The sequence below is a fragment of the Leopardus geoffroyi genome, chromosome D1, assembly GCF_018350155.1.
Source record: "Leopardus geoffroyi isolate Oge1 chromosome D1, O.geoffroyi_Oge1_pat1.0, whole genome shotgun sequence".
Classification (NCBI taxonomy): Eukaryota; Metazoa; Chordata; class Mammalia; order Carnivora; family Felidae; genus Leopardus; species Leopardus geoffroyi.
This window is the reverse complement of record NC_059329.1, coordinates 37,437,581-37,462,336: the sequence shown is the minus strand read 5'-3', so window position 1 is coordinate 37,462,336 and position 24,756 is coordinate 37,437,581. Positions and strand designations below refer to the sequence as shown.

The 24,756-nt window shown below is 37.4% G+C and overlaps 1 protein-coding gene, 1 long non-coding RNA gene and 1 pseudogene across 14 annotated transcripts in view; 2 read left to right on the top strand and 1 right to left on the bottom strand.

The window, feature by feature from the left end:
- CCDC82 (coiled-coil domain containing 82) overlaps positions 1-4,592 on the bottom strand; it is a 34,105-nt gene extending 29,513 nt beyond the window's left edge. For 3 of the 10 annotated variants that reach the window (XM_045483547.1, XM_045483555.1, XM_045483552.1), the window contains exon 1: positions 4,485-4,592. The gene's annotated coding sequence lies outside the window, so the exon portion shown is untranslated. Of the gene's footprint in view, positions 1-2,125; positions 3,978-4,000; positions 4,315-4,344; positions 4,451-4,484 lie in introns of those variants that run through there. The other 7 variants (XM_045483551.1, XM_045483553.1, XM_045483556.1 and 4 more) reach the window with 6 other exon arrangements.
- The window catches only part of LOC123600985, a 53,660-nt gene continuing 33,324 nt past the window's right edge, over positions 4,421-24,756 (top strand). For 2 of the 4 annotated variants that reach the window (XR_006713910.1, XR_006713908.1), the window contains exons 1-2: positions 4,421-4,531; positions 11,415-11,514. This is a non-coding gene — a long non-coding RNA (uncharacterized LOC123600985). Of the gene's footprint in view, positions 4,532-4,625; positions 4,713-11,414; positions 11,515-19,689; positions 19,927-24,756 lie in introns of those variants that run through there. The other 2 variants (XR_006713907.1, XR_006713909.1) reach the window with 2 other exon arrangements.
- On the top strand, positions 20,417-22,857 carry LOC123600983 (annotated as a pseudogene).

The window sequence follows — 24,756 nt, the reverse complement described above, 5'->3', positions numbered from 1 at the left end:
AGTCATTCATCCTTAGGCAAAGGATTCTAAACAGAAATGACATGAATTATAACATAAAGGATCAAAAATTTATAGGAAGAAAGTTACAAAGTACTAGCTGACAAAAGATAGCAGTGCAAAACTAAGAGATCACCTATCTACTAAGACAGCAGCTTCTATATACTTTAGTAAAATGGCAATGGCTTTAAACCACTCAAAGTTAAAGGCAGAATATAATCCAATAAAAAACATTAACAATCCAAAATTGGGTGAAAAAATAAAGTTTCATGGTGAAGCAGAGCATGATATTGGGAAGAAAATAAATACTGTAAGTTTCTGATTCAGAAAAGGGTGAACCCCACTAAAATTGCCACAAGTATATAATAAAGGAACAATTAGAGATAAGTAATGTAACTAGAAAAACAGTTAACACATATGAACTTTTGTAGTTGCTAAGGAAAATAGACATATGATCACAATGTAATGAAACTGACCTCATAATACATGTATAAGAACTTCGGTACTCTATTGAGTGCTATCTCCTTCAAAGAAATCACCTTATGTGGCTAATTATTCCAATATTTACACTATGGCATAAAATATTCTTGGAGATTTCTATAAAACTTAGTATCAGAGAATATATGAAAATATGAAAAGAACCACGCTCCATTTTTTATCCCAAAGAGTGGTTTAAATACCCATTTTGTTCATTTGTCTCAGTTATAAGGGACTATTAGCAGCTTCCAAAAATGAAATCCAACTTCAAAACTTGAACATTAATTACCATTACAGATATATTTTTTAAATATGCTGTAACTTTGAAGGTAAATCCAAAAACAGAATGCCAAAATATTTTGAGCAATGGCAGTATCACTAAATCAAGTTTATACCTTTCCAAGATGATTCCTTTTTTGGACAGGCAGGGGTATAAGTGGGAGAAATACTACTCATTTGACTGTACAAATTGTTATGTTTAAAGGCAACGTGACAGTTTCTAAAATGGTCATATCTCATATAAAATCAGCATAGTGGTTTCTAAGATCATACAGCAGAAATTTATAGTGTAGGCTGAAATGTGACTTTTTTTTAATGTTTATTTATTTTTGAGAGAGACAGAGACAGAATGCGAGTGGGTGAGGGGCAGAGAGAGAGGGAGACACAGAATCCAAAGCAGGCTCCAGGCTCCGAGATGTCAGCACAGAGCCCAACGCGGGGCTTGAACTCAGGAGCTGTGAGATCATGACCTGAGCCGAAGTTGGATGCTCAACCGACTGAGCCACCCAGGCGCCACTGAAATGTGATCTTATGACAGTAACCACTGCAAGATAGATCGAGCATTGTAACAGCAATCTAACAAATTTTAGTCAACAGACAAAATATTCTGTTAGTTGAAATTACACTTGGATCGCAAATTACAGAAGGCTTATATTAAAAATCAGCCAAGATGAGAATTGTGTGTAGTCAAAATTATCTTAAAAATCTCTATATTCCTCTTGAAACTATATATCATACTGCTTCACAGCAGGTCCATCCAGTTTCTTCTCCTGGTTATAAACAGATTATTATTATTGGCGTTTTGTGTGTGTGTGTGTGTGTGTGTGTGTGTGTGTGTGTGTGTGTGTTTAAGCACCAAACTGGGCAGCTTATATTGTGAAGCCATATAGTACAAATAAGTTTTTTTTTTAAGCACATAGAGCTAAATTTGCATAAACCATGCATGTGCATTACACTGTAATGTCTTTCTAATAAATCTGAGCATTTATGAAAACAAATGACAAATATGGCTTCAGTAGATACACTAAAGCAACTGTGAACAGTAGGAACATTAAATGAAAGATGATTTTATTAATATGCAAAAGCAGTTTCATGTACATTAGATGGTTATCTCACAAAACTATACCATGTCAAAAGACATTTATCATATCAATAGGTGGCTTCTACAACAGCAGTAGAAATGATTAACAATGTGACACTGTAAAAGTATCTGACTGCATATGGTTAAGCTATTAAAAACTCTTATATGTATAGTAATTTTTCAGCACATTTTCATATGTTTTTAAATCCTGACAATGATCCTAGAAGGAAGATATTATCTACGTTCAGTTATAAATATCAAAGCCAAATACGCAGAGTTCAAATGACTTACCGAAGATCATACAGCTTGTTAGTGACAGAGCAGGGATTAGAAACCAGTTCTGATTTCCTGTCCAGTGCTACACAATGACTGCTGCCAATATTATATTAGTACAAGGTGGTAAAAACCATGCCTTTAAAAAGTCATTATTTTGTCTCTCATTCATGCTAAATTTTAGTTTCATAAAAATATCACCAAAATAGTTTAGAGTGTACAAACATGCTTTTTAAAAAAACTATTTTTTTAAACAGTTTTTTTTAAATAGTAACAGAATTTTAGTGCACGTGAGTTAGGCCAGTAACTTCTGGAAACTGTCCATCCAATAGGCAAGAAAAGAATGTGTAAAAGAAATGAAAATTTGTGACTTCCCTCTACCATCTTATTGATGACATTGATCACAAAATTTAAGGATTCCCCATTGAGTCCAAAAGTAAAAATTTCAAAAAGTCAGTTTCTAAGGAGAAAAAAAAATTATTTTGGAAAACTGCAGTATTGAATATTTGAAGAAACAAATTTTATTTAAATAAATCAAGTCTCATGTGGCCAACTGCCAAACTTCCAGGGTCTCTCCTCATATTTCAAAATTGCTGTCACTGAAAAAGAAGATAATTTAAATGTGCTTGGCTTCTCTTTTAAAATTATGAATACTTTTACAATGTTATCTGGGGAGGGAAGAATGATGACAGAGGGAAAGGGTGAATGAACTGAACCTGAGGAGAGAAATGAGAAGGTGAAGCTAGATTGATGAAAATGACATCTCTTGGGTCATCAGAATTCACTCAAAAAAAAAAAAAAAAAAAAAAAAAGAATCCATGCAATGGATGTAATTTCTTTATATGCTGAGTATACACTCAATTTCTTGAAATGAGAATTTAATCAAGCTTCTTTAATAATACCTTACCTTTAGGCAAAGAGAAAAACAAAGAAACTCCAAACAGAAAGCATTAAATAAATGAAGAAGATCAATACGATCACATCTTTGTGCTTCTGGGTGAATTATCACACAAAAGGCATATACAAAAACCAAAAAAAAAAAAAAAAAAAAGGCATATACATAGCTTATGCAGTCTGCCAAAGAATACAGATTAAAGGTAAAAATCCATATTGTTGTCTCTCACACAGTCATCCTACAACTCAAAGGTACTTGATGATGCTACTTGAATTTCTCATCAAAGGAAATATCGTGTAGCCTAGGCTTTAAGGTTAATTTATCCTGAAGAAAAGATTCATTCTAGGAATCACCTGCCCTGTCAGGTGACAGTTTACATTTTTAAGGTTTGAAGAGCAATGGAACCCCAGGCATAACTTGAAATTTCACCAGAAGGGATGCATTCCTATTTGTAAAACAACACCCCTCTCTGACATTTCCTTTTATATGATAGTTTGGAGAGAAAACCTTAAAGAGGCCAAAGAAATGGTTATTGAATGCCAGCACAGGCTTGGAGCGTGGCGCTACTAGAAGAAATCAACACGGCCTCTGCTTCCACGGAGCTCACAACCTGATGAAATTACTGGGAACACCAGTATAAGCCGGCATAATACATGACTTAAGGGCTACAGTGTTATAATTCCGATTACGTTCTTTTCACATTGCTGTGGATACATTTATCACAGTTCTTCCACTGGTAGAAAACAGGGCAGCACAACATGACAGAAATAAGAAATGGAAAGATAACAGAGAGAGAAAGATAATTCCCCCCTTTAGAATCAGGAGCCAATGCTCCACAATTTCGCAGAGTGAATCCTGCCAGTTTCGCATCCGGGACAACTACAGTATTCATTAAAATCTTTAACACTGAAGGTGGTTCTCTAACTCCAGCAGGGATGGGTGGCAGAGGAAGGATCCTCTCTGCAGTTTACACCAGAGTCATTTTCCGGATTACAAACCTGGCTCTTTGACGGGACGCAGGTAGCCAGCGCAGCACGCCCACCAGTCCGCTACTCTGCCTCGGGCAGAGGGGCACGGTAGCTGGGAAACCGTACCCTTAGACCGAGCTTCACGATGACGTGCGCGGGACGACACAAACCCCCAGGCCCTAGGGGAGCTCCGCAACCCAGAAAACCAACAAGGGTCTGGAAAGGCCAGAAACCCGTGAAACCACCACTCCAGCTCCCCACCACCAGTCCCGCCCACTTCCCCACCGCGGAAGAAACAAACACCGGGCCCAGTGCAGCTCAGCCAAGGGGGGCAGGGAGTGTAGAAAGACGCAGAAGGGGCTAGTCCTACCCACCCGGACAGCGCCCGCGGGAATTTTTTTCCCCCGCCTTCCGGGAGGCGCGGCTTCCCCGGCTCAGTTAATAAGCCATCAGCAGCCTGAGCGAGAGCGAGTCCCCGCCCCGAGCTGGCCCTGCACCGCCCCCGCGCCCTCACCTTTCAAAGCTCCTCCGCCTCTGCCTCCGCCTTTGCCTCCGCCCCAGGTACCCTCTCCAGACTAGCCACACTCCTCCTCCTTCCGGGGACCAGGGGAAGTCCCGCCTCTGGGAGGAGCAGGGGGCGGAGCCGGCGGCGGGAGGGGGCATCTTCCGGGAGCGCGTGCTGGGGGAGGAGCGGTCGCCGCGCGTTAGTCAGGGATCGGTGCGGGTCCTGGTTCCAATTGAGGTGGGGAGAGGGGCCCGGCGGGCTGTGAGGGGCCGGGAGGACTGTCCAAGCTAAGCCCAGCGCGGGGAAGTGTGGCTTGCGGTGGAAGGGGTTGGCTGCTGGGGAAGCAATCAAACGTAGCCGTTCCCTTGGGGAAAGGGGCTAGTCCCCGACTCCGTGGCTCTTCCGCTCTCTGCTGTAACTTTGGGGTGTGGCAGGGGCTAGTGACGGACGTGTTTACCCTGGATCAGGGCTTGAAAGAGGTTTGTGGTCACGATGGAGTTATAGTCTTTATCGCGGCCACTGGGGGAATAAAACAAATGTTTGTAATCCGGATTATCCGCGGTGACTTGGGGCCTCCTCTACTGCCCATCTAAGTTAAAGGCCTGTTCCCTCAAACTTCCTTCCCTCTCACCTTCCTCTGCCGTCTCATTGCCGGCCAAGCCCGTCCAGGGACGGGGTCAGGGTCACCAGGTTCCTGGTAAGGTTGAAAGACTGAGGCTGTAAGACTGCTAAAGTGGGTCTGTGTGAAAGAAGGAAGGATTTTGTAGATTGTTTCAGTGTGAGTGTGGGGCAAGGAAGGGCCTGAGTCCCACAGCCTCAGCATGTCTGGGAAACGGAAGCGGGTGGTGTTAACTATTAAAGATAAGCTTGATATAATAAAAAAACTTGAAGACGGAGGTTCTTCCAAACAACTGGCAGTGATTTATGGGATTGGTGAGACAACAGTTCGGGATATAAGAAAAAATAAGGAAAAGATTATAACTTATGCAAGCAGTTCTGATTCCACAAGTCTTCTTGCCAAGAGGAAATCTATGAAGCCATCTATGTATGAGGAACTGGATAGGGCAATGCTAGAATGGTTCAACCAGCAAAGAGCAAAAGGGAATCCCATATCTGGACCAATTTGTGCAAAAAGGGCAGAGTTCTTTTTTTATGCTTTGGGCATGGATGGTGATTTTAACCCCTCTGCTGGTTGGTTAACTCGTTTTAAGCAGCGGCACAGCATTAGAGAGATTAACATTAGAAATGAAAGATTAAATGGAGATGAGACTGCTGTGGAAGATTTTTGTAACAACTTCCGAGACTTTATTGAACGAGAGAACTTACAGCCTGAACAAATCTACAATGCTGATGAAACTGGACTCTTTTGGAAATGCCTGCCTTCCAGGACTTCTGTGATCAAAGGTAAATGCACTGTCTCAGGGCACAAGTCAATTGAAGAAAGAGTCACTATCATGTGTTGTGCCAATGCAACAGGTTTACATAAACTGAAACTTTGTGTTGTGGGGAAAGCAAAGAAACCTCGCTCTTTCAAGTCAACTGACACCTCAAACCTGCCAGTCTCTTATTTCAGCCAAAAAGGTGCATGGATGGATCTTTCCATTTTCCGACAGTGGTTTGATAAGATCTTTGTGCCACAAGTTCGAGAGTACTTAAGATCTAAAGGCCTCCAAGAAAAGGCTGTGCTGTTGTTGGATAATTCACCAACACATCCAAATGAAAACGTCCTAAGGTCAGACGATGGCCAAATATTTGCTAAGTATTTACCACCTAATGTGGCTTCATTGATCCAGCCCTCAGATCAGGGAGTCATAGCGACAATGAAGAGAAATTATCGTGCAGGTCTTCTTCAGAACAACTTGGAAGAAGGTAATGACCTGAAATCATTCTGGAAGAAGCTAACTCTGCTAGATGCACTTTATGAAATAGCAATGGCATGGAATTTAGTAAAGCCAGTTACCATTAGCAGAGCATGGAAGAAGATTCTTCCTACCATAGAGGAGAAAGAAGGCTTGGACTTTGATGAAGAAGATGTTTCTGTGGCTACCGTGGCCACCATTTTACAACATACCAAAGGATTGGAAAATGTGACTACTGAGAACATTGAAAAATGGCTTGAAGTGGACAGTACTGAACCAGGCTATGAAGTGTTAACTGACAGCGAAATCATCAGACGAGCACAAGGCCAGACAGATGAATCTAGTGAAAATGAGGAGGAGGAAATAGAACTGATTCCAGAGAAGCATATTAATCATGCAGCTGCTCTCCAATGGACTGAAAACTTATTGGATTATCTAGAACAGCAAGGTGATATGATTCTGCCCGATAAACTGGTGATACGTAAACTTCGAGCCACCATCAGAAATAAACAGAAGATGACAAATTCAAGTCAATAATGGCATTTCATTGTTAACCATTGTTTTGGTAATTGTGTTTGTAACTCAGTCTCTGCAGTATGGCTTACTTTTCTTTGTGTTCTCAATTCTCAGACACAGTCCTATGAAATAGAGATACAAAAATGTATCTGAAGTGGCTCGAGGATTATGTGTTTTGCATCCTGTGTCTCTTCCTTTATTTGTACAGATAACTGGAAGCTGATTCTGTATAGATACAAATTACCTATACACATGTAGACCTGCAATTATCCCTTCTATTACAGTGGCATTTCCTAAAACGTCTAACAAAAATTATAGACAACCGAACAGATTGAGCACTTTCCTGAAATCTATAGTTCAGTTTATGAGGGCTGCCACAGTAATCTTACTTTGTGCTGACATCTTAAATGGTTATGTTTTGTGTATCTGTATACACTGACAGAATGAGAAATACCTATATTTTAGATTTCGGGGTGATCTGAAATAATTTAAAGTGAAGTCCAATATGAGGAATCTGATCTATGAATTATAAAAATAACTTAGACATCATACTTTTATTCTCTTGCGTTTGTTTAGGTAGCAAGAGGGGGAGAGTTTTCTCGAATGAAGTAAATATATAGGAATTGATTACTAAATTAGAAAACTACTTGAAAGTTGATATATAAAAGAGATATTCTGATCTATTTGTAGAAAACTGTGAATTAAAAATTTGGGGAACTTTAGGTTATTTATGAAAAGGGAATAAATAGGCTTGTTTTAATTGGGTCTTATGAATTGGGTAATTATTTATTCATGTAATTATAGTACAGATTTTGTAACGTTACATGTGGTGGTATGAACTCCCACCTTATATGTGGGGGAGAATCTTGGGAATTTATGTTTTTTTTTACTGTGTACTTGGAAATGTCTGTAGTTTGAAAAAGTTTATCATGCCTTTCCTTTTTATTTGATATGAAAAGAAAAAGAAATGAAAGAATAAATTTTGTTATTATTTTTAACAAGCCATAGGTTGAGACCTGTTTTATGAAGAAAACAGAAATAATTACGGAAAGTAATTTTAAGGAATTTTAAGGAATTTCATGACTTACTCTTTTGACAGTCGTAAAAAGTTATTTATTCCAGAATCCATTAGCAAAATTAAGTCAGAATTTTGCTAAATTTGCTTAGTAAATTTAATGTTTATTCAACACATTGAAAAGACTTTACACGTATGAATATTGGTTTAATTTGTAATTTAAAAGCAACGTGAGTCACCATATTTCATGCTTTGGCCGTTAAAAGATAAAATGTCCTCTCTCAGTTATTTTTTTAAAGGTTTAACTTTTTTATTAAAATATTTTGCATTTTATAGTGCCTTTCTTAGAATTCTAAGACTTCAAAGAGATTTAGCTTTCCCTAATTTCTGTTATCTTCATGATATATGTCCAGATTTTTTAAAAAAGACTTCTGTGATTAGAACTGTTTAAAAATTATTGCATGAATTGCCTCAGTGCACAGAGGAAAAAAAGCATCAGAAGTTAACATACATCTTGAATTAGATAATTATACATTCTGCTATAAATTAAATTGTATATAAAAGAATTTTCATTTTTCTAACATGAAAATATGTATAAAAGCTTCTTGGAATTTCTGTCTGGGTTTGTTCAATTTTTAAAATTAATCTTGTCAGTGAAATTCAGCTGTATCATTGCCACCTAGTGGTAAAATTAACATTACTGTTAAGCTGTGTGGTTCTAAATTTTAATATCTAGTAAAAGGTTCACTGTTTTGTGGCCTTGAGTGTGAATCTTGTGACTCTTTCTCTAGCCTGTGAGAGACTGCTATTGTTTTTTAGATTTATACCTATTTGCTCTTTTCCAAAAGCTGGCAACATGGGTAGGCTACAGTTTGTTTTAGACCCTTTTATCCTTAAACATAAGTATAAAATCTGCCCATTACTGAATATCATGTTATGTTCTAAACAATGTACTTGTATAACCCTCAAATTATGGTGGAAATATTGTTGCTCAGCTCATACTCTTAATTGCTGAAAATCACTTGGCTACAGGTAAGAATTTAAACCCAGGTATTTGATGACAAAGCCTCCACTTGTACTGTCTAACCTAGGCTAACCTCTTAACCTTTCCAGTCTTCAAATTTTATGTCTTGCCACCAACCTCCCTCCAGACCTGTAACGGATGTCTGAATTTACTTCCCTATTTTCCAGTGCACTTGTGGCAGCAACTGACCTTTCCTTTACTCTTTCATGAGGTTAGTCTTCCTCTTTCACTACTCTGTAGCTTTATTTCTGTTTATCTCCAACCTAATAGCATTTGAACTTGGATCATCTGTCTTTTGATTTCAGGTTAGCCATGCTCACTAAGGAGTCTTTCTCACTTAATTTAAAATCCACCATTGGGAAAATAGTTCATGAGACAATCTTAGTTCATGAGACAATCTCAAAGAAATTCGAGGTGTGGGCACAGTATTATACCAACATAGAAATCTTACTGGACCAGAGATACTGGAAACTGCTACAATCAAAACCACATGAGTATGTATGCACTCAGAGCCATACAGATCAAAGGGGGAGACATGAGATGATACGGGGAAAGAAGGAAGGATAGGTTGAAATACAAGAGGAGTTGGTTAGAGAAGGAGAAAAAGGAAATGTGGGCTAAAGTGAGGTGTATTTTGTAATGATGTGTATTGCAGCATCATAGTCCCAGGCTTAGTAGTGTGTGCAGCTCATTCATAGATGGTCCCTGAAATCTCTGCTTTTCTTTTTTTTATAGAATATTAAAAAGTCAGTGCCAAGTTAAATGCATGTGATCAGTAGTTGGGAATGGTTAGTGGATGATGACAGAAGCTATTTGGGTACTTCCTGTATGTGCTCCAAAGTCATCAATACTTAGTTCCCAATTCCTCTTCCCTTAATGTACTGTGTGTTTAGCTTTCTCATTCTCCACTAAGAAATTAGCCACAGACTTTGTTTTCTTACTGGTCTTGCCAGGTTTTCCCCTTGATGAATCTTGATACAACAACAGTTCTCAGAAAACCAACCTGTACATTAAAGTGTTTCTTTAAACCCGTACTCCTAGTAGCCAAGAATTCTGTGGGAGTAGCTTTACCTGTAGGTATTGATAAAGTAAATTAGGAACTTGCTTTTTATGAGAGATTTGGACTTTTGGTGGGTGGTTGGTGAGTGAAGTAGAATTCTTTGCCAGGTTTAAATTTAGTGAATCAAAAATTGGTAGAGTCTTAGTATATGCGTAAGACTACTGGGGGTGGTGGGTTTAGGAAAATATAAGAGGATGAATGGTTCTTGTCCTTAAAGATCTTGAAATTAATGTGGGAAAATGGTATTTGAGAAACAAAACAATACAAACCTATCTGTTTCGATTGTAATCTCCTATAAAACAGCCAACATGATGTGATAGGGACTGTGTAAGGAGACCATCATGATTTATTTTACTTACTCATTTCTTCACTGGCTTGTTCTTTGTATACCCTCTACATTTTAAGCTTTTCTTTGTTCTTGTTTTTTTTTTACTGATTCTGAGTGACTTTATCCATTTCCTTTTCCTGCATGCTTATGACCCCAAATCTACCTCCAGTCACTGTTTTCAGAAGTCCAGATTTGTATCTTCAGTTGAGAAGCAGGATTTAAGTTTGGAAGGGAAATTAAAATTGTTGCTTTGCTTCCCCACTGTAGTAAACTCTATTAGCATTCTAATGTCAGAGCTACCTAGGTGGGCTAAGGAGCTAAAATAATTTTTTAATCGAATGCTAAACAAAGCTCATCTTCCTTGGTCTGAAATAGCAAAATAGGTCATTATTTTCTTATCTCTGTCCTCTTAGCCTTTCCTGATATACACACATGCCTTTGCTTCTGACCATTTGGTCCCACAGGCAGCCGTAGTAGTTTCTGTTTCTGGTATCCTGGTTGCTAGTCAAGTATCCAAATTAGTTTATCATGTTCCAACCCCTCACCTCCTTAAAAGACCATCATTTGTACTCTTTACACCAACTTTATTCCTTAGAAATGTACTCTGTCTTCCCCATTTTAGGCAGCTGGCAACTTCACACAGTAACTAGTCTCATGCAATTAGAAGTTGGGTGTGAAAGAATGCCCAAGGGTGAGCAGTCACTGGGGACACCTAATGTGAAAACTTGTATCTGTAAGGCCTTAGAGTCCATGAGACTTGTAGTATATTGTGAAATGGTTTTTGTGATTTGTGTCTGTTAATACTATAAGATCAAGGATCAATGCTTTGCAGAGTAGTAGACATTCAGCAAACGTGTACTCAGCAAACCCTAAATGTATACTTTCTGTGCATAAGACGTGTCCTAGGCAATGTATGGGATACATGGATAAGACTATCCACTTCAAGAGATTTACAATAGAGAGAAAGATGCAGAAAAAGGAGTGAATTAAGTGTTACAATGCTGATGGAATGCAAAGGCAGGACTCATCAATTCTGATGTGACATAAAGAAGCACAATCTGATAGGAGGAGTGGAGTCGTAACAATTGAGTTGGTCTTGAAAAATAACTGAAATTTGCATTTCCCTTTTGTCTTCAGCCTGTGCCAAATGTGCTCCTGCCACATCATCCCCACTTGAGAACATTACTATAGAGCTACAAGATTATAGGTATTTGGTCTGCTGTTCAAATTACTGAAGGTAATATTTACAGAATATTTTTTACCACTATTCCAAATTACCCAGCCTCTGGTGGTTATTTTTCTGATGCCTGCTTCCTGATCACAAATGTAATGCCACATACTTGAGATTTTTATCACAGCAGCACCCCACTTCAAGGTACCCATTCCTCTATTGATCAGGGTAACTCTAGCTGATGAAACAAACCTCAGAATTTTAGAGACTTATAATAAATCTTTTTCAGCAGTTTTATGATGATAAAGGACTTGGTTGGAGTATAACTTTAAATAGTGATTCACAGATTTAGGCTCCTTCCATCTTGTGATTTTGCATTTGCTAGACTCTTGGATTCTCCTGAATCTAGTCAACAGATGGGAAAAGAGAGAACAAAGAATATACACTGCTTCTTAGAAACTTCCTTTCTCAGAAGTGAAATACATTATTTCAGTTCACATTCTAATGATGAGAATTAATCACCCGGCCCTACCTTGGTATAGGCAATGCTGGAGAATGACTCTCTAGCTAGGCAGCTGCTTCCTAGAGACCACCTTGTACTATGGAAGGGGAAAGCGCACATTTAGTGAATAGCCCTTTCTTAAAAAACAAGCAATTCTTACAGAATCATGTAAGGAAGTTTTAAAAAGAATATCAGTGTATGAGTCCAACTCCAAGAGGATCTGATTTAGTTCATCTAGGGTGGCTATAGTGTTTGTTTTGTTAGTTTTAAAGTTTCCACATATCTCTCAGTATGCGGCTAAGGTTGAGAACCATAAGATTAGGAATTTGCGAGGTGCAGAGAAGATGTGGAGACAAGAGAATAACAGGTTCCTCTGATTGACTATGAGGTCAAGACTATATATCAAGACAAAGTAATGAGGAAGCTACATAAATAAGCAAATTAGCATGTATATGCACCTGTATGTCTTTGTAGGGGTTAACTATGATATCAGAGAAGAAAATATGGAACTTGGAAGCAGAAGACCAGTATTTAAGTCCCAGATTTATCATTTTTCAGTTCTAGAATTTCTAGTTGCTTGTTTTTCATAAGTACCTATTCTTTCATATAGACAATAATCTGTTTTTTAAGTGTATTAATTTTACTTATTTGAAAATTACAGTTTGAATTCTCTACAGTCTCTGACCCTTCCCTAACCTTTACTGAGTTTGTAGTCTTTCATGGAGTTGGTACTATTCCAACACTTGGACATTGTTAATTGTACATTCCTTATGCAGCTGAGATTGCCTGAAACACTGTGGTCTCTGCTTATACAGCACATATTATGGGAAGTATAGAAACATATGCTAAAGTTTGGTTGGAGCCACTGATAGAATATGCAATGGACATTATAACCTGTCAGATGGAGAACTTGGGAGCTTGTTTTCTTTGGACTTCTCTTCCCAGCTTTCACCATTTCATTATATGGAACACAGTTTTCTCCTGCATAATTTATGGTCCTCCAAAAGTTTACCTTCTTATTTTTAGGATGGCTATACTTTCTTCTTTTAATATTTTATGTATCTTTTTCTATAATGTATATGATTGATATAAGAATAAAGCAGGGACACCGGGACGGCTCAGTCAGTTAAGCATCTGACTTCGGCTCACGTCGTGATCTCATAGTTCATGGGTTCGAGCCCCGCATCAGGCTCTGCTGACAGCTCAGAGCCTGGAGTCTGCTTCAGATTCTGTGTCTCCCTCTCTCTCTGGCCCTCCTCTGTTTGCACTCTGTCTCTCAAAAATTAATAAATGTTAAAAAAAATTTTTAAAAAAAGATAAGAATAAAGCACCCAATATCTCCATTTATCCTGATATCAGAAGTCCTGGCAGCGTGATCTTGGGTGAGTCTCTAAGTCTCTCTGAGTCTCATTATCTCTAAAATGGGGATAATAATTCAGACTGTTAAGAAGAATAAATAAAATAATGAAGAATACTTTGTGAATGAATGCTAGTTTTTATATTATTAATAGGAAGGATTGAAGGACCAGAGGCATCATAGATGATAAGAGTGAGAGAGTAAGTTAATTCAAATAGTAGGAGTTTGTGGTTGAAGGGAAGGATAATAAAGATCAAGATTTGCAACTTTAGGTATTCACAATGTGTTGAGGCAATGTATACAAATGGGCTCTAGCATTCCTTTTTCATTGCTCTCTGCTTTCTCTTATTACTATATGATGTGGGGACTAACCCTTTTACTCACATTCTAAATCAGAAGACACTTTTTTTCCCCCCACATTACAGTTGACCCTTGAACAATGGGTTTGAAGTATTTGGGTCCACTTATATGAGAATTTTTTACAGTACTGTAAATGTATTTTATCTTTTAATTTTTTTTCTCTGTCTTAATTTATTGTAAGAATACACTGTATAATACATACAATATACAAAATATATGTTCATCAACTGTTTATTGGTAAAGGCTATTAGTAGTTAAGTTTGGGGGAAGTCAAAAGTTATATGTAGATTTTTGACTGTGTGGGGCATCAGTGCCCCCAAACCTTGCATTTTTCAAGGATCAATTGTATAATTATGAAATATTTGTAGATTCTTACTTTAAGGACAAATCCTGAAGGAGAGAAGGACATTTCAATTAAGTCCTAAAGGTAGTGAAGCAATAAAAAGATCATGGGGCGCCTGGGTGGTTCAGTCGGTTAAGCGTCCAACTTCGGCTCAGGTCATGATCTCGTGGTCCGTGAGTTCGAGCCCCGCATCGGGCTCTGTGCTGACAGCTCGGAGCCTGGAGCCTGTTTCAAATTCTGTGTCTCCCTCTCTCTGACCCTTCCCCGTTCATGCTCTGTCTCTCTCTGTCTCAAAAATAAATAAACGTTTAAAAAAAAAAAAGAAAAAAAGAAGAGCCCTTTCAGGTATACACACTAAGATTTAATGGAAAAGTTTATAAAGTTTCAAGGAACAGATAAAAAATCTGAAAAAGAGGAAGGGGATATTGAATAGATTAGTGACAAGCATTTGGATAATCTTTTGTCTCTTTCTGAATGAAGGAAATGAAAAATAATAAAACAGGAGTAAAAACAATGATGGCAGATTCATTTTGAAAACTTATTTAACAAATATGATCACACTGGGATGATTTTAAGTTGAGACAAGTTTATGGTTTCAGTTTACTACTGAAAAGAAAGCAGTGGGAGTCTGCCTTTTCACTAAAAGCATTTTCACAAAAGATAATAGAAATGATTGGTATTTGATGCCATGCTGGAATTAAAAAAATAAATAGCATTAAGCAGTCAAGTAGCTCTTCCATTCTCCCTTTTTATACATGTCTAAGACCCTGTGTGGATTTGTCTAGTATTATAAATTGACACAAGTAACAGGGATTTATCTAGCATTAGAAATTGACACAAGTAATGGAATTGTCAGTACATATGTGAGGGGGAACAAGTTCCCAAATTTCATTCTTTGATTTAATAGGGCTTTTCTTGCATAAGGCATGTAAAGAAAAGTCTTTGTTGCAGAGATGTATGAGGGCTCCATGGGAACTGAAAACAAGGCTGCATTTGATCATATAGTTAAACACCACTATTATTTCCTATTTTGATTTAAGTAGAACTAGCTTTTCTTTCTTTCTTTCTTTTTTTTTTTTTTTTTTTTTGGTTCTGTGTATTACAGATGTTTTAACAAATGAAATAAAATTGAATGCCATGTGGAAAAATCAGTTATCCAGGAACTAATTTTTAAGCTGTATTTGTGCCCTCATTAGCAGAATTTTCTGTTATCTAATCTTAATAGGAAAAATTATGTTTCATATATTAAACAAGGGGATGTCTCTTAAACATTTGCCCCCTTTTAACTTGAGGTCTTTGTTAGTTCCTTTAATGTAACTGTGACATCTTATCTTTTATTATTTGTTCATTTATTCATTCACCTCAAATATTTATCTACCTATGAGTATTTACTTAGTTCATAACCAAAATTTTAAATAATTATCCCCTAATTTCTTCTTGATTTGTGTAATTATTAACTTGAAATTAAATCCTTATATATTTTGTATGTTAGAAAAATGACTAATATTAGGTGGGTATACTACTTCATTGATCAATGAGGTGATGGAGAGAGATACTCAGAAAGATTGATGATTTAAAAAAAAAAACTTTTTTAAATTTTATTGATTTTTTTTTTTGAGAGAGAGAGAGAGAGAGAGAGAGAGAGAGAAACCAAGCACATGAGTGGAGGAGGGGCAGAGAGAGCAGGAGAGAGAGAGAATCCCAAGCAGGCTCCATGCTGTCAGCACAGAGTCTGATGTGGGGCTCAAACTCACAAACTGTGAGATCATGATGGGAGACGAAGTCAAGAGCTGGAGGCTTAGCTGACTGAGCCACCCATGTGCCCCAGGTTGATGATTTTTGATGAGTTTTAGCATTCAAATTGGTTTTAAAACCAGAATTATTTTGAGATTGTCATTTTGAAATGCATATAACACATAACATTTATTCATTGATTTATATGAGTGATAACAAATATTCTTGTTCACACACAGTTAAGATATTTATTTACAATACCCATTTTATATTACCTAGAGATGATTTGATGGTTTTAAAATAGAAAAAAATTCAAATACAAATAAAAGTAGAAAGTTGAAGAAAAATGTTCAATAATGATTAGACTCTATAAGTATTAAAATATCTACTATAGGAGTTTAATTTTAACTGAGTTTTCATAAAAGCTCTCCCAACATAATGGATATTTTCTTGAATTGCAAAGATGCCTGGTCTTTAATACTTTTTTGTTTTACTTTTATAGTCATGATAGATGCATTAACAGCTATATATGCTATAGCTTGACAGAGTTGCCTTCTAACCAAGCTATTGTCATCATTCTTGGTTAACTAACTTGAATATATGAATTTACCCCAATTAGGATATAATTAGGCTAATCCCGATTTGGGTTGACAAAGAGCCTTGCAGGTATTCTAAAGACAAAATTAATTTTCAAGGGTTCAATATATTTCTTATTAGTTCATAACAGTATAAAATGTTACATAGCATTTTTAAAAAGCATAATACACAAAAGATTCAAAATAAAAGTAGATGTTCATGACATTTATTTTCTGTTTACCAGATTAGGACACCTTTTCCTAATCTTTAGCATTTAATAACATTTAAAAAAATATACTAAAGGAAAAAAAAAATCCAAGCATGAATGACTGTGATAAATTCTATCATCTAATGAAATAAAGTTTATTAAAGATGACTGATGGTGTCCTTTTTCCCAAATCTGCTCAACACAAAATGTGTCGGATGGACAAGAATGTGGTTTGTGGGAGCCAATGTAGAAAATGCTTGAATGGTTAAAAATCAACCAGTAATTAACGAAGTGTACATTAACAGTATAATACTTAGTGAATATTTACAGGAGACTTACATATGCCTGACACTGCTCTAAGTACTTGGAACTTAGCAAGAGACAGCTATATATTGTTCTTAGCTCATGGTTACATACAACAAATTATTTTATTTCCCTATGGACCAGCTAACAACAGGGAGTGAGTTTGTGGCTCAATAAAAGGCTTAAATTGGTGCTAGAGTTGTCTCCAGATATAAAGAACTTCCTCTGGAACTAGTAGAGCTAATTAGACTGCCCTTCACTAAACTGTTAGAAGAGGGTCAGTCACTGCATTGGTTGTTGGATGAGATGCCCTTTTCAACTCCAACGCTCCATGATTCTTTTACACTGAAGAGTTGTAGGGAGAGTACTGATCAAATTACCAAACAGGAATAAAAATACTTTCAGAAACTTTCATTTATGCATTCAGTGAATATTTACTCAGTGCTAACTATATATCAGACACTGTTTTAACGCTTGGGGATCTAGCTTTTACAATAAGTATGGTGGGTTTTGGAATGTAAATCTTCCCTTTGATTTCTGTGGTTTCAAAGAACCACATTTTGCCATCAAAATATGCCTGATTATAGAATCTAAAAAAAAAAAAAAAAAAAAGAAATCCAGAAAGAATTAGACAACAAACATAATGAGACAGATAATATGACTCTTTCGATAACCTTTTTTGTTTAAATTGAATTTCATAAGGACTTGTTGTTTCTGGCACTTAGGACAAGATTGACCTTTTCCTCTCATCCATTTATAATTACTAACTGCCTAGTAGTGCACTACTAGGTATTTATCCAAAGGATATGAAAATGCTGATTTGAAGGGGAACATGCACCCAAATATTTATAGCAATATTGACAATAGCCAAATTATGGAAAGAACCCAAATGTCCACCAATTGATGAATGGATAAAGAAGATGTATACACACACACACACACACACACACACACACACACACACACACACGCAATGGAATATTACTCAACAATCAAAAAGAATGAACTCTTGCCATTTACAGCAATGTATTATATTAAGTGTATTATATTAAGAGTCTTGAAATAAACAAGATTGGATGTTCAGGGTGGAAGCACCCCCAATTTAGTACTATAGCAGAAAAGCTGCTTTCACAGGAGGATAGGGCCAGGTTAGGTAAATTGGTGAATTAGACTATGGACTGCTGCGCTGCAGGCAAAGCAGCCCAGAGTGTATTATATTAAGAGACAAATACATGATTTCACTCATGTGGGATTTAAGAAATACAACAGATGAACATAGGAGAAGGGAAGGCAAAATAAGAAAACAGAGATGGAGACAAACCATAGGAGAATCATAAATACAGAGAACAAGCTGAGGGTTCATGGAGGGGGGATGGGCAGGGGGGATAGGCAAGATGGGTGTTGGGCATTGAGGAGGGCACTCTTTGGGATAAGCACTGGGTGTTATATGAAAGTTGTGAATCACTAGGTTTTACTCTTGAAACCAATATTACACTGTATATTAATTACTTGACTTTAAATAAAAATAAAATTACTATGCTATAATAATAATGGATATCATCCATTGAGTATTTACTATGTGCAAATCACCCTGCTAGATTATTTCCATGTATGTAATTTATTCTTCACAGCAATATTGTGATATGATGCAGGTAGTATAAGTCATAGTAGTGTCTCTTTTACTGAAGAGGAAACAGGCATGGAGAGGCTTACTAACTTACCTAAGGTGAAGTGTCGTAGACTCTAAGTTTAAAGTTCTCTTGGCCAGCAAAAGAGTGGATGCTGGATTAAAGCAAGAGATGGCTAATGTCTGGGAAAAGACAAGAGCCTTGAATAAGGGTCCTTGCCCCATATTTATTCAGATCAGAAGGCTTACAAACGTGATGAGTGTGTACAAAGAGACAAACTAGGAACAGTAACTTGGGATGTGAGGGAAAAGGTGGGGGGGGGGTTGGAAATACACAGTATTTGGGGTTTGGGTCAATATAGAACAAAATCCAGGAGCTGGGCAGATGGGTAGATGGTTGTTAACAGCAGACAGGAGGTGCCATGCCTGTTTATCTTTGCCAGCCTAGGGGATGAGATAGACAGGGGGAGTAACCTCAGGTTTAACAAGGCACCTTTTCTTTTGTTAACTGTCTCCGCTCTGGGCTGCTTTGCCTGTAGCGCAGCGGTCCATAGTCTAATTCACCAATTTACCTAACCTGGCCCTATCCTCCTGTGAAAGCAGCTTTTTTGCTATAGTACTAAATTGGGGGTGCTTCCACCCTGAACATCTAATCTTGTTTATTTCATATACGTATGTATTGGGCACCTTTGCACCATTTCTATTTCAGGACTTTGTCTCTCCCTCTCTAGTTTGGGGGCTCTGCACCCTCTCTCTATTTTGGGTGCCTTTGCAACTCCTTATTCCTGGCGCCTTTGCGCCTCCCTATTCTCGGGTGTCTTTGCATCCCCCTATTCTTGGAGTGCCAATCTGGTTTACCCAAACTCAGGTGTGAGCATTTTATGGCTTTGTATTTCTTTATGCCTTGTTAACCCATTGGTATAAGCCCAGGGGATTCCCAAGCTTATCCCCCACAGTGAAGCAGCTAGTAAGAGATGATACAAAAAAACTGTTAAAAAAAAAGCTGTGTATTGTGCTTATTTTCTATTTGGTATTATTAACCACGTACTATTGTAACCTTTCTAGATAAGAGAATCTGTATGCCTTGCATACTGATTCTCATTTGTTATTCTGCAATTTTAATAAGTGACAAAAAGAAGTAGATATAATAAGATAGAAGAATTAAATGGTGGAAATTCAGAAATGTTTCAACAACACTAACCTGGGTATTCTTTCTGATTTTCCTTCATAGACTCCTCTTCCTATTGAAATTGGAGGTATTTCTTAGCATTCGGTGTAGCAGCTCTACCATGTTCTTCTCCCTTGCGACATAATCCCTGAGTGGCCTTTTTCCTGATATGGATTCTTTTCACTAGTCTAAAGTGTTTTAAATCTCAAGTCTGCAAAGTTTCCAATACAGCCACTTTCCTTTGTGCCATCCAAACCAGTCTAGGTATCCAACAATCTAAGTACATTTGGAGTTTGAATTTTATTTTAAACTTGTAATCATTTTTATCTGTAAATTAATATTTACAACCAGGGATGACATTTAGCTAATTCTCTAATTTTAAGAAAATCTACATAATCTTTATATATTATTAATTTGAGCTATCTCAGTGAGGTCATAATAAACTCATTATTAATAAGATAAAACTAACCCCCTATGTCAACATAGATTGCAATTTATGTGAATAAGTTTTCTAACAAATATAGTTCCCTAAAACATAGTTTTAATCTCAAGTTTATAAAGCAATATTTGGATTCATTTTTGAACAATTTCAATATTACAGAATTTTGTTTCCCATTTAATAAAACTTTTTTTTTTTTTTTTTTTGAGGGAGAGAGAGAGAGAGAGAGCATGAGCAGGGGAGGAGCAGAGAGAGAGAGACACACATACAGAATCTGAAGCAGGCTCCAGGCTCTGACCTGTCCGCACAGAGCCTGACACGGGGCTCGAACTCAAGAACCATGCAATCATGACCTGAGATGAAGTGGCATGCTTAACCGACTGAGCCACCCAGGCGCCCCCTATTTTTTTTTTTTTTTTTTGCCATTTTTAAGAAACATCTAAATGAAAACCTCAAATTGTGATGGCACAAATAAGTATCAATTAGTATTTTATGACAACTCATGTAAACCTCTTTTATCTAATTAACAACATGTAAAAATGGTTTGTTGTGAGACTTATATTCTTTATGATAATAGATTTCCATTTGAACTTCTAACTAAAATGCTAATATTAACAGCTTCTGACTCCCTTTAAAATTTTTAGTCAAGGTGCATCAAAGAATTTGTAGATGAGGCTTATGACTATCTTTTGCTCAATGGAGTCAAGCGGAGGAATAGCGAATATCACATTATTTATTGGCTGTAAATGAAAACTAGGAATCAATAGAAAGGATTAAATCATGAGTTGTTATACAACTCACATATGCATTCGTTCATTCATTCATTCATTCTGTTATTTATTTGACAAACATTTAAAAAGTATATGCATAAGGCTAGTTGGGATAGAATATCTTACATAAGATACAGCCCTTGTCAAGGAATTTAGGCTCATAAGTATGTCTTCAGTATGAAGATCATGTTCACTAGAGTTTTCCACATCGAACAATAGGACCTTGGACCCTATAGTTCATGAACACGTCTTGTTAAAATCTGTTAAAACGTACTAAGTATATTAAATGACTAGACAACCTAGATGTATGCACGTTATGCAGAGTTTCCTTTGAAACTAACAGTGTTATAATAGCGCTCCAGTTAATTTCACACAACTAATCTGAATAGTCATTAAAAAGTATTAGAACTTGCCAGCCCTGCAGCATTGGGTGACACCTCTCCAGTAAGAGCTCACAGGGAGGAGGAACCATTGCTCTGGTGCTGCGGTCCCACTGCCCGCTTGATGGCTGCAGACCACAGTGGCCCGGAGTGCTTCTACTGCCTGGGCAAGAGGCAGGGGATGTGGGTCCGAGCCCTTCCACGTGGGGAACTCTGTCCTCCCCTCCAGGCCTACGCCCACATGCTCACAGTCAAGGAATGCAGCAACCACTGCAAGTACTGCTTTGCCAGGAAAAAAGGATTGTTCAAATGTGGAAGATGCAAGCAGGCATTTTACTTCAACAGGGAGTGTCTGAAAGACACTGTTAGAAAGACGATTGGCTTATGCACAAGATGGAATGTTCTTGCATGGGTTGTTTTGCGGGGGGCGGGGGTTGGACTGGAATCCCTCAGAGATGGTAAGGCTAACTGCAAGGATTCCGGCCAAACAGAAGATCCACCCAGAAAAAACACCTTCAGAGAAATTGTTGGCTGTGAAGGAGTTTGAATCACATCTGGATAAATCAGACAATGAGTAGAAGGACTTAATTCAGGTGACATTGCTGCTCTTCGTCACTTTCCCTCCAAGCACCTCCAGTTCCCTGGCAGTGATAACTTGGTGGTACTCTTTGCACAGTTTCACTGTAATGGCTCTACAACTGAAGAGGCAGAGCTTTCTCATTTGGGATATTTCCCCGGGCAATATTTCCTGAGGTTGCACTGATGAATCATAGTTGTTGCCCCACTGTCATTGTGACCTACAAGGGGATCCTGGCAGAAGTAAGAGCTGTACAGGATATCAACCTGGGAGAGGAGGTTTGTATCAGCTATGTTGACCTCCTGTACCCAACAGAAGACAGGAATGGCCCGTGAAGAGAGTCTTACTATTTTACCTGTCAGTGCTAGGAGTATACCACCAAAGACAAGGATAAGGCCAAATTGGAAATCCAGAAGCTCAGCCATTCCCCCAAAGGCAGAAATAATCTCTGACACGATCAGATATGCACGCAATGTCCTGGAGGAGTTCTGGGGGGCCAAGCACTACAAATGCCCTCACGAGCTGCTGAATATCTGTGAGCTCAGCCAGGGGAAGATGAGCTCCGTGTTTGAGGACAGCAATGTGTACATATGGCACATGATGTACCCAGCCATGGGTGTCTGCTTGTATATGCAGGACTGGGAAGGAGCCCTGTGATATGGACAGGAAATCGTTAAACCCTCCAGCAAGCATTCTCCTCTGTATTCCATGGCTTCCATGTGGTTGAAGCTGGGAAGGCCATACAGGGGCCGGGAAACAAAGCTGCTGGAGAGAAAGCAGTGAAGAAGGCCATTGCAATAAGGGAAGGAGCTCTGGCAAAGATCATTTGTACATTAATGAAATCAAACAAGAAGTTGAAACTATGCTGTTAGTTTTCATTTAATGCTAGTGCAGAAACCTTCAAGAATTTGAATATTTCAAATCATACACCTCACTCTCTCATTTCTGCAAAATCATTGGAACGAAAACACTTGCTCTTAAACCTTACATGTGGCTTACCTGGAAGTTGGTCTTAATCTTTAATCTTAATACCAAAATAAATTCTGAATGTTTTTTGTCCCCTAAGAGGTATGGCATGGTTTCATGTATTATCATACACTTTGGACAGAGCAAGTTTAAAAAATGAGATTATTTTTCCCTTCATGCCTGAATGATGAAAGAGAATAGAAAAGATAATGGTAAAAAAAATATATAAAATGCAACATTGTTACCTGTTTTTTTAAATTAATAGATCTTATTTTTAGAGCAGCTCTAGATTAATAGAAAAATTATGTAGAATGTACAGAGTTCTCACATACCATCTTTTCCTACCATACCCTCCTTACAGTTTATCCAGTTATTAACCTCTTGCTTTAGTGTAGCACATTTGTTATCATCAAGGAACTGATAATGATGCATTATTATCAACTAAGGTCCACAGTTTATTAGGGTTCACTCCTTGTGGTGCACAGTTCTAAGTGTTTTCACAAATGGGTAACACCGTGTCTGCCATTAGAGTGTCGTACAGAATCCTTTCACTGCCGCCCAAATCTGGTGTTCCTTCTTTAATCACTCCCTCTTTTCCTTGCTCTCTCTGAACGCTTGGAGGTCACTGATCTTTTTACTCTCTATTGTTTAGCTTTCTCAGGAATGTTATATAGCTGGAATCATACACTGCAGCATTTACATACTGGCTTATTTACTCAGCAATACGCATTTAATGTTCCTGCATGTCTTTCCGTGGCTTGATAGCTCATTTCTTCTTATCACTGGGTAAAATTCCATTGTATGGATGTACCACAATTTCTACATTGCCCTATTAAAGGACATCTTGATTCCTTCCAATTTTTGGCAATTATGAATAAAGCTGCTATTAACATTTGTATGTAGGTTTTTGAGTGGACATAAAATTTCAACTCATTTAGGTAATTATCTTGGAGTACCACTGCTGAATCATCTGGTAAGACTATGGTTAGCTTTGTAAAAAACTGTTAAACTGTTTTCCAAAGTGGTTGTACCATTTTGCATTCCATCAGCCATGAATGAGAGTTCCTATTGCTCTACACTCTTAGTGTTTCGCATTTAGCCATTTTAATAGGTATGCAGAGGTCTCATTTTTTAAATTTGCAATTCCCGAGTGATATTTGATGTTGTGCATCTTTTCATAAGCTTATTTGTCATCTATATATCTTATTCGGGAGATGTATGTTTAGATACTTTGCCTACTTTTTAATTGGTTGTTTTCTTATTGTTGGGTTTTAAGAGTTCTTGGTATATTTTGTATACAATTCTTTTATCAGATTTGTGTTTTGTAAATATTTTCTGTGGCTTTTCATTTCTTAACAGTGTCTTTTGCAGAGCAGATGCTTTTAATTTTAACAAAGTCTAAATTACCAATGCTTTCTTTCATGGATCATATTTTTGAGTTGTGTCTAAAAAAGTCTTCACCCTAGGTTTCTTACTATATTATTTTACAGAAGTTTTGTAGTTTTATACTTTACAATTAGGTCTATAAGAGATTTTGAGTTAATTTTTGTATAGGGTGTAAGACCCATGTCTAGATTTATTTTTTGCATGTATATGTCCAGTAGATCCAGTGCAATTTATTGAAAAGAGTGTCCTGTGTATATTTTGTTGTTTTTGTTCCTTTGTCTAAGATGAGCTGACTATATTTATGAGGTCTATTTCTGGGATCCCTATTTTATTTCATTAATCTATTTGTCTATTCTTTTACCAAGACCACACTATTTTGATAACTATAGCTTAATATAAGTCATGCGGTGTTAATTCTTTTATTGTCCTTCAACTTCAGAATTGTGCTGGCTATTCTGATTCTTTTGCCTCCCATTTAAACTGTAGAATCAGTTTGTCTATATCCACAAAATAACTTGCTGGGATATTGATTGAGATTTCATTGAATCTATAGATCAAGTTGGGAAGAATTGATAACTTGATGATATTGAATCTTCCTACCTTTGAACCTTG